Source organism: Amblyomma mixtum, chromosome 9 (assembly GCF_055824585.1).
Source record: "Amblyomma mixtum isolate Tamu chromosome 9, ASM5582458v1, whole genome shotgun sequence".
Lineage (NCBI taxonomy): Eukaryota > Metazoa > Arthropoda > Arachnida > Ixodida > Ixodidae > Amblyomma > Amblyomma mixtum.
In genome coordinates, this window is record NC_143020.1 from 13,017,101 (window position 1) to 13,027,193 (window position 10,093).

The window sequence follows — 10,093 nt, forward strand, 5'->3', positions numbered from 1 at the left end:
ATGTGATCTCATTGTGTGCGATTGGTATGTAATGTCACGTGATGCTGTGACGTGTGTGAAGGGCAACGCCGAGAGTGGGAGCGTTGCGCACTTGTTAAGAAGTCAGCGAGCAGATCGCTCGTGCGTGTCTCTTAATCTGTACGGCCCAGCATGCCGAATAAACATGTTGCTTAGTCGCTCTGCCTCTGCTTCGCTCGCCGCGGCTACAACATAATTGGCGACGAGGATGGGATCCCGCTGGACTACGTGGAACGCATCGCGGCGTTCGTGATCCTGCTGGACTACGTAAAACGCATCGCGGCGTTCGTGATCCTGCGGGACTGCGTGAAACTCATCGCGGCGTTCGTGGAAGCACCGGCGTTCGTGGAGAGCGTTCGGGCGAGGCACAGGGATGGCAACGCTTGGAAGTTTCGACCAGTTCGTCGAGGACGGAGACGAGGACTTTGGGTCCTACGTGGAAAGGTTCGAGCACTTCCTGAAGGCCTCCCAGGTGAGCGACGACCTCAAGGTCTCGATGTTTATTACGGCAATAGGCAAGAGGGCTTACAAGACGCTGAAGACATTGCTAGAGCCTAAAACGCCAGAGGACAAGACATGCGGAACTCGTAGAAGTGCTGCGAAGTCATTTCGCACCGAAGCCCATGGTCATCGCAGAACGATTCAAGTTTAATCGGCGGTGCCACCATCAGGGAGAGTTCATAGCAGCATATGCAGTGGAGTTGAGGCGATTGGCAGCTTCATGCGAATTCGGAGAATTCCTCGATGAGGCTCTGCGAGACCGCTTTGTAGTGGGCCTCTGCGACAGCGCGACGCAAGCTGAGTTGCTGAAGAGAAGCAAGTTGACGTTTTCGGACGACTGCGACGTTGCGAAAAGCATCGAGCTAGCGCGGAAGGAAAGTCGGGAATTTCAACCAACAGGGACGCAAGGTACAGTCGACGCCGTACGTCATAAGCCAGGCGGTGGGAAACGCCAGCAACAGCGTTCATCCGGTGCAGGACTAGCAAGGGACCGAGTGTCTGAATCGCCGGACTGTTTCCGATGTGGCTCAGCGCACGAAGCATCGAACTGCAAATTTCGCAAGTATCGTTGTCGTGCATGCAAGCGTTACGGACACTTGGCGAAAATGTGCAAGTTCAAGTCTAGAGACGCGGCTAATTCGGTAGCTGTGGAGGACGCGGATTGTGACGAAGTGTTGTTGTACAATGTCTATGCTTGTGCGGAACGCCCAGGGAATTATGATATCTGCCTTAAGGTAGCCAAGAAGAATGTTACCATGCAAATAGACACGGGTGCGTCGTTTTCCATTGTGCCAGAAACGCTGTACAGAAAATTCTGGCCCAGTCTACCTAAAGAGCCTTGCCACATAAAGCTGAGGACATACGGTGGGTCGCCGCTAACAGTCACAGGGAATTTGACGGTTCCAGTCGAACATAATGGTCAGTGCAAGCAACTTCCGCTCATTGTTGTTAAAACCCACAACAATAGCGACATTGCGTTGCTAGGGCGTGACTGGCTGGAGGCTCTTAAGCTAGACTGGTCAAGTGTGCATGGCGTGTGTTTAGACAAAGTTGCGGCGCTACTTGAGAAGTACGCAAAGGTGTTCGAGCCCACTCTGGGGCTGATCAAAGGTAGTCCAGTCAGGCTGGTTTTGAAGGAGGGGAGCAACCCCGTATTTTGCAAGGCGCGACAGGCGCCATTTTCTTTGAGGGAAACCGTGTCACTTGAATTGCAGTCTCTTGTGAACAGGGGAGTGTTAGTCCCTGTACAGAAAAGCGACTGGGCGACGCCCCTAGTTGTTGTGCCTAAGGCGAACAACAAAGTCAGAGTGTGTGGGGACTTCAAGGTTACATTGAATCCGTGCCTGCGAACTGACCATTATCCGCTTCCCGTGATGGAAGATTTGTTTGCAAAGTTGTCAGGATGCAAGTATTTCACAGTGCTTGATTTGTCGACAGCGTATCAACAGCTGGAACTGCATCCGGAGGCACAATCAATGGTGGTTGTCAATACGCACCTGGGGCTATTCAAGTACACGCGCTTGCCCTATGGCATCGCAAGTGCACCTGCTATTTTCCAGTCTGTCATGGATGATGTGTTAAAAGGGCTTGAGCGGGTAAGCTGCTACTTGGATGATGTGCTTATCGCAGGTTCAACATTTGACGAATGTTTTCATCGAGTGGAAAGGGTGTTGGCACGCTTTCTAGAGAGAGGCATACGATTGCAAAAGGAAAAGTGCAAATTCTTTCAGACGTCTGTCTCTTACCTAGGCCACATACTGGACGACAAGGGCGTTCGGCCATCAGATGAAAAGGTGAAAGCGATAAAGGAGGCACCAAGTCCAAAGGATGCGGCACAGTTGCGAGCTTACCTGGGCTTGATTAACTTCTACGGGAAGTTTGTACCGAACATGTCAGCTAAGCTTAAGCCTCTGTACAATGCTCTAAAAAAAGAAAAGGGATTTCAGTGGTCACAGGAAGCTGAGCAAGCATTTCAAGAAAGTAAGAGCTGGTTAACACAAAGCAATGTGCTGACATACTACGACCAGAAAAAGCCGATAGGACTAGTGTGCGACGCTTCGGCTTACGGCGTAGGAGCCATTCTGTTTCATAAGATTGGAAGCGACGAAAGGCCAATTGCCTATGCTTCCAGAACGTTAAGTAAAGCAGAGCAGGGGTATGCTCACATCGAAAAAGATGCCTTGGCTGTTGTTTTTGGGCTGAAAAAGTTTCACAAATATCTGTTCGGGCATCGCTTTGAGATTTACTCCGACCATCAGCCATTGGTAGGCTTGCTCGCTCATGGTAAGCCCGTACCAGTGATGACAGCAGCCCGCATGCAACGCTGGGCTTTACTGCTTGCAGCGTACGATTATCGTTGGGTTTACCGCAAGGGTCGAGAGGTTGGAAATGCTGACGGTTTTTCACGGTTACCACTTGCAAATCGCAATGATGTCTCGGATTATGCACATTTCTTTTCAGTTGTTGATGAAGTGCCATTGTCTGTTGTTGAAATTCAGAAGTGCACTCGAACTGACAGAGTATTGTCGAAAGTGCTGTGTTATACGATGAGTGGTTGGCCGCCGCATGTTAAAGATGATGACCTAATGCCTTATTTCGTTCGCCGACATGAGCTATCTGTAGATCAGCAGTGTGTTACATGGGGAAATCGAGTGATTACACCTCGTGGGTTGCGCAAACAGGTGTTGCATCTTTTGCACGAAGGACACCCCGAGATGACGCGCATGAAAATGCTCGCCCGTAGCTTTGTGTGGTGGCCTCAGCTCACGGAGGACATTGAGCAGATTGTGAAAAGCTGGGACACCTGTCAGTTAACACAAAATGCTCCGCCACGTATTCCACTGCTAACTTGGGGTTGGCCAACTCGCAGATGGCAAAGAATTCATCTGGACTTTGCTTTTACCGATAACCAGTGGCTCCTAGTCCTAGTGGATGTGCATTCCAAGTGGACAGCAGTGTTCGTCATGCCATCCACCTCTACCGAGAAGACCATTGAAAAGCTGCGGAGTGTCTTTGCGGCCTACGGCCCGCCGAAAGAAGTAGTTACGGACAATGGTCCACAGTTCTGTGCCAAGAATTTCGCAGACTTTCTCCGCAGGAATGGGGTGCGGCATACCAGGACGCCACCGTACCACCCCGCATCAAATGGAAGCGCAGAGCGGTACGTACAGACCATTAAGCGGGACCTTTTGCGACAGGTTCTCGACGAGAGAAGAACAGGGATCAAGAAAACCTTGCAACATCGGGTTGACCAATTTCTGTTCACGTACCGAAACACACCAACCGCAACCACGGGGCTGACACCCGCGGAATTGTTTCTGTCATGGAAGCCGCGCACACGCCTGACCTTTCTCCAACCGAACTTGGAAAAACGTATGGACGACAGGTTCTACCAGTCGAAAGAGAAGGCTAACGAGAGAGGGCGGTCATGGAGATCATTTGAGGAAGGCGACCATGTGCTCGTGCAAGGACTACGTCCAGGGGAGGAAAAGTGGTTGCGAGGCGTTGTAGAACAGCGGTGCAGTGCATCCACCTACAATGTCAGAATAGGGCAGGAACAGAGGTTTGTGCATGCTGACAACCTACGTCCGTGTTCGTTTCAAAGTGTTGAATCCGGGCCCACTGTGTATCCTTCTGTGCCTAGTTCAGTGCCTGATTCTGTACCGGAAGAGTCGTCTACTAAGATCCCTTCCTTAGATACGTCTGAGCCACAGGATTCCTCAGCACCACAGCCTGCCCAAGCATCTACGTTGCCGGGACAGAACGCCAGTTCACCTGCAAGGTCCACGCTGCCTGCACCACCGCTCCGGGAGCATGCGCCACCTCCGGACACGCCACCTCTTCGGCGCAGTGCTCGTTCTCGGAAGCCTCCTGATCGTTATACCCCATAGAGCTGGTGTAAAACAGTTAGGGGAAAAGGGAATGAAGTGTCTTGTGATCTCATTGTGTGCGATTGGTATGTAATGTCACGTGATGCTGTGACGTGTGTGAAGGGCAACGCCGAGAGTGGGAGCGTTGCGCACTTGTTAAGAAGTTAGCGAGCAGATCGCTCGTGCGTGTCTCTTAATCTGTACGGCCCAGCATGCCGAATAAACATGTTGCTTAGTCGCTCTGCCTCTGCTTCGCTCGCCGCGGCTACAACAACTTCAGTTTAATTTCACCGCCTGCATTGCCAGCCTGTAAATAACTGATGCTATCGTAACTGGTATGAGGGATTTTATGTGTATCATATCTCCTTTCCCTTCATAAGTCAAATTCATTTTGCTCTCACGCCAACTGTGGGGAATTAGTTTATTTATTATGACAGTTTCTAATGCTTTCAACAAACTTTCCTTGTTCTTGGACCAAGTTCATTCATCAGTTTGCTTGTAATTTCGTCTATCCCTGCGGACGTGCATTTAAGAATATTTGCTTCCGCCTGTTTCCACTTATGATTGGTCAGTTCTAAGCTGTTCTCTATTGTGCTGTCCTCTGTTGCTCCCTCATTTCGGGAGATTATCCTGTCGTTGTTGCTAAATAACTCGGATGTAACTGACGTAATTTAGTTCACAGCGTCGTCTCCCTCTAAACATTTCCTCTTGGCACCTTGAATCCGTTCCTGCTTTTTTTTTTCATTCTTTTTAGTGAGCCAGCTCATACTGTTCCAGAATTTTCTAGTCCCACCTTCAGTTGAATCCGAACTTCAGCCATCCAGCGATCATTGGACTGCTTATCTTACCTTGGAAGAGGACCCGCACTTGCGGTTTCTTTTTCGATAACATTCATATTTTTGTCTATTTCCTATGGTGATAACTGCGCCTTCTTTGCCTCTCTGTGCTCCCTTGAAGCCACCCGTCGTTGTTCGATGGCCTCCTTAATTTCCTCATTCCACCAGCTTCGTGGCTTCCTCCTTCCTCTCCAACGGTTTACTCCTTTTACGTGTTTAATTTTCGCACTGATGAATAGTTCTCAATCATTACAATTCAACTGTTCTGTGGGGCGTTCCTCTATTTCTTCCTCAGTGCCTGCTACTATTAGCACTATTTCCTCGTCGTTCAGTTTTGCGTTCTCTTTTCGCCTCTTCTGCATTTATCTTTTGATCAGGGCTCCTGTCTGCAGACATTAATACGCTTGTGATCACTTCCCACACTGTGTCCCCCTCTTCATCTATTTGCATTTTTGCGAGCTTGCTATAGATTCCCTGCAACATTAGGCAGTAGTGAATGGTCCTTTGCTTGTTATTGGATTTCCACGTGATCTGTCCTTCACATTTAGTTTCTCTGTATCACATCACATGGGCATGTCAAAAAGTCGACATCGTCCCAGTTATACAAAACCCAAGTGTGGAGCAATGGGAGGGTCTGCTCTCCAGCGACTGCCGCGATGACCAGATCGGTTTGATACGGCGAGCTCAGCTGACGGCAGCATCCAGCGGAGCCCTGGAATATGGAAACCGACCGTTGCGGATGGACTCATCTGACCACATAAATAAACACTTGTGCTAGAGCCAAATAAAGTTGTCCTATCCTATCCTATCCTTTCTCTATTTCCAATAAGTAGGTTGCGCCGCTCACAGAAATCTAGCTTAACTTTCCTTTACAATCTGTGTAACCATCCAGATCCTCGGTGTCCCCATTCCTGTCGCCCAACAGAAAAATTAGAGATCAGTGCGGAGACCCGCATTGCATTGACGCCTCCTCGGCACTCGTCGCCTCTCTTTGCCTCTCTTTATCGTTTTCTTTTTGTTTGTTAATTAATTGAACTCCTTAATAAGCTTAATTATTTATGCTTTAATTAAAGACAGATTGATTTCCTCTGAATATACCTATTTTTATCTCAATCAGCCATTTTGGTTTTTGAAATTTGGCGCCGTGGTTGCTCTCCCGTCCACATATTATATCTGCGTACAGCCTGTTAACCAACCGTTCAATGGTTTTTGCCGATAATTAATTACCTAATAAATCTATGTATTTAAAACTTTTTGTTCTACTAATTTTTACTTGCCACATACATTTCAATTCATTTCAAACTTTATTTTCACTCACCTCCCTATTTTTCCACAATTTTGCCAGCCACGGCTGTTTTCCTGTCCGCTCACTACATCAACGTGCACGCTATTTCAACATTTTTTCGGCATTATTGGCTCTCATTAATAACCTAATCATCCTGTCGACATATTTTTTTTCGCAGCATCCTCACAACTTCGTATTTCGATTATAACCACTCCTTTGATGCTACCTCTTCTGAGAACGTCACAACTGCTGCGGAGACGTTTTGGTGACACGACACCGCCGACATAGCCTAGAAATGCTTACGCATTAATAATATCGTCATCTAGACACTTGACTAGATCATTGTTCTCTTCCCAACACTTAATTGTCCCCTGTCACTAAACAAACTACCCCAAGCCATGTCCTTTTACCTAAAATTTTTCCTTATACCCAGGTACGTTCTTTACAAGTTTGTCCCATTCTTTGCCAATTTGTTTGTTGATTTATCAGCAAACCTACCTCTCCTCCCTTCCTCTCCATTATTGTTCCTTTGCACCGTTTCCAGACGTAGCCATCGATAAATGATGGATCTTGTAGATTCCTTACATGTGTTTCGCGCAGAGTGTACACGCGTATTTCATCTCGCCGGCACGTGGCGCCATCTGGCACTCGCACGCTGGACTTCATATATGATATATTCGCGTCGTTGCCTTGTGTTTCCAGTACAAAGATCTCTATTGCGATTCCGTGCCTATCTGCCTCCGCAACATCGTAATTTTCAGTGATAATTAAAAACCCTTCGCAGGAGGCTTGAATTTTCGAACCTCGTAACACCTTACGCAGTTATCGCTGTCCTAGTGCAGGGCCTGTGTGACGGAAGGACAAAATTTGCGGAAAAAAGAGGGCAGAAAATACAGCGCTAAACTGCATTCCTACATTAAGATCCCCCACTTACATCCGTTGTTTCTAAGTCGATACACGCCGCCAATGTTTAAACTGAGAATATATACATTGCACATCATACTAGATTTATCCATTGATTAAGCTATTTTGCTACCACGAGTTAAAAATTCGCACATAGTCAATATTTAGCATTAGTTTCGTATTCCTCGGTTCCAAGTACTAGATCAAAACTGAAACACAGACACTGACCCCTGTGGCTTCCAATATGGTCGTCACGTTCGCGCGGTATCTCTTGAATAGCTCCTGTCGAAAGAAGAAAGCAAAGGGATATTCAAGCATGCTTTCTAAGGGTCGCGTGTCGAGTTTCCCGCTGCTTTATGGGAATCGTTATCTGCTCGCCAAGTTAAGACCTACAAACTTATAACATTTTCTAGTATACGAGCATCGGCCCAGTGCCACGTGTTCTTGTCTCAATTTCCTTGGAGACGAGAATAAAACATTTTTTCCGGGTTCCAAAGCCACAGTTCCTAGTAATATTGATTTCCAAGAAAACATTATCCTTTCAGGAAAGGTGTATATTCTTCAGGGAGGTAGTTTCTACTTTCAGAGTTAGTGATGCCTTTTTGTAGACGATGGCCCGTAATCCGCTTCCTCCGCTACGGTTCCTATAGTGAAAATCCATGTTACAAAACAGACGCCAGAAGTATAACAAAGGTTTCTCGTTGATCATACGAGTTGAGAAATAAACCTTAGAGTGTTTGTAGTTTATGAGATGGTCACGCAACTTCTGGCATTCGGATGAACTGCCTTGAGCTCTTCAAAACATTTGTACTCGTGCACTCGGTTTATTGCTTTGCTCGTAGGTGGCGCCACCATATAATATCCATCGTCTAGACCTTCGTTCAGGCCGCAGTTTGATTCTGAGTTTCGTAACAGATGGATTTCGAAAACTGCGACGAGGCTTGCTTGAAGACTTCATTGTTTATCTTTACGGGAGCTGAGCACACAGTGACATTTGCTGTGCATCTATTTGCGTCAGACGTTTCGGTAGATTTCCAATCTGCACTTACACTCCCTTGCACGCTCTGCGAACGTTTAGGATGCCCGCAGGACGCCCAAGGCAGTTTCAATGTTTAATGGGTTCAGAGTGACGATACTGCTGATTTTTCAAACTCGATTATCAAATTCAAACAAATTTTACGCTTAAGGCAGGAATGACACATTGTGGAAGTAATGTTTTCACTGCCGGCAGCAATACCGCCGTTCTCGGATTGTGTCAAAATCCCTACTCCACAAATGTGGTACGACCACGTAGATACTCATGTACTTCATAAGCTGGCTATGGAGATGAGGCGCATTCAACGCTACGCCTGCTCAAGTAAGAAGCTCGAAAAACTCGTGAGAAACTCACTCCGGAAGCTCATGGAATTTACGATTCCACTTTGGTTCTCGCTTCATTACAGGGCAGCTTATACAAAACAAAGGCCTCTATTCTTTTCTAGAGAGAATTTGAAAATGCCAAATTACTGGCCTCGAAACCGTTCCTTATTTGAGCCTTTTTTTATTCCTTTGTGATCGCAGCGTGACGCTTTATAAAAGCAAGACCTTTGTTTGCAGCCCAAACAATCTGTACTGCTCCAAAGTCCAAGTAGCAACCCTTTTTTTTTTTAATGTCACTCCGTAAAGGAGGTTTACGTTGTACCGTAACATACCGGACTGAGTGTTTCGCTCGCGTAGAGCAGACTTCTGATGCAATGCATGTACGTCAGCCGAAACTCTTTGACGCTCTGAAAAAAAGAACGCGAAAAGCAAAGATTGCTTTTGCTGCAACAATAAAGTCGTATCTGGAAGTGTCTCTGACTAGCGCCGAACCAAAACGGAAGAAAACGAATAACTCTTTTCTGAGGGCACCCCGACAACTGTAGCACTAGCGCTTTTTGTAAGCATCGTAGCAGATCTCCCCGTCTGATTCTTCAGAGTACATTGCGAATTGTTTCCTACATACTGAAGTAAAATTTGCTGCTGAACGCGTCGTCGTGTTTTTCTTCCTCGTGGTTGTTCCCTGTACGTTTTAGCAGTTTTGCTTTTTTTTCATTTTCTTTCAAACAAGTAAACTATTGTTATCGAGCGCACTGTTCCCGAAGCACCATGGCAAAGCACGCAAAGTCGCGACATTCGGGCGTGTTTGTGAAAGTACTCGGCTGTTGTCTCCAAATCCTGTGCCGCACAAATAGTACGTAGAATTTCGCAAACTTTCTAAAATTCTTTCGGAATGTAAAGTTAAGTCACTGCCTTCAGGAAGATAAAAAGGTAAGATACTGCGAACTGCTCTAAGAGAAGTTCTAACGAATACGAGATTTTCAAGGAATTGCAAAACACGAAGTACTTAAAAGGCTTTATATCGCAGAAGCTGCTCAGAAATGCTAGCGCAGGTTATTTATTCCAAGTTCTGAAAGATAACGTGGAACAGAGTGCGGAGAAAAACACGTGCACCTATTTCTTCCTCACTCGCCATCCTAATACCAGTGGGATCTGCGTCGAGGGCCCATCTTACATGAAACGCGATACTAGTTAACACTTATGGGAGTGAGAGAGTAACAAGCAAGTTCCTTAAGAACCTACGAACTAACCCTGCCTGAAACAGTGCGGCTAAAAAAAAGGAACAGGGAAGGAAATCTGCTGCGAAGAACGCATTACTGAAA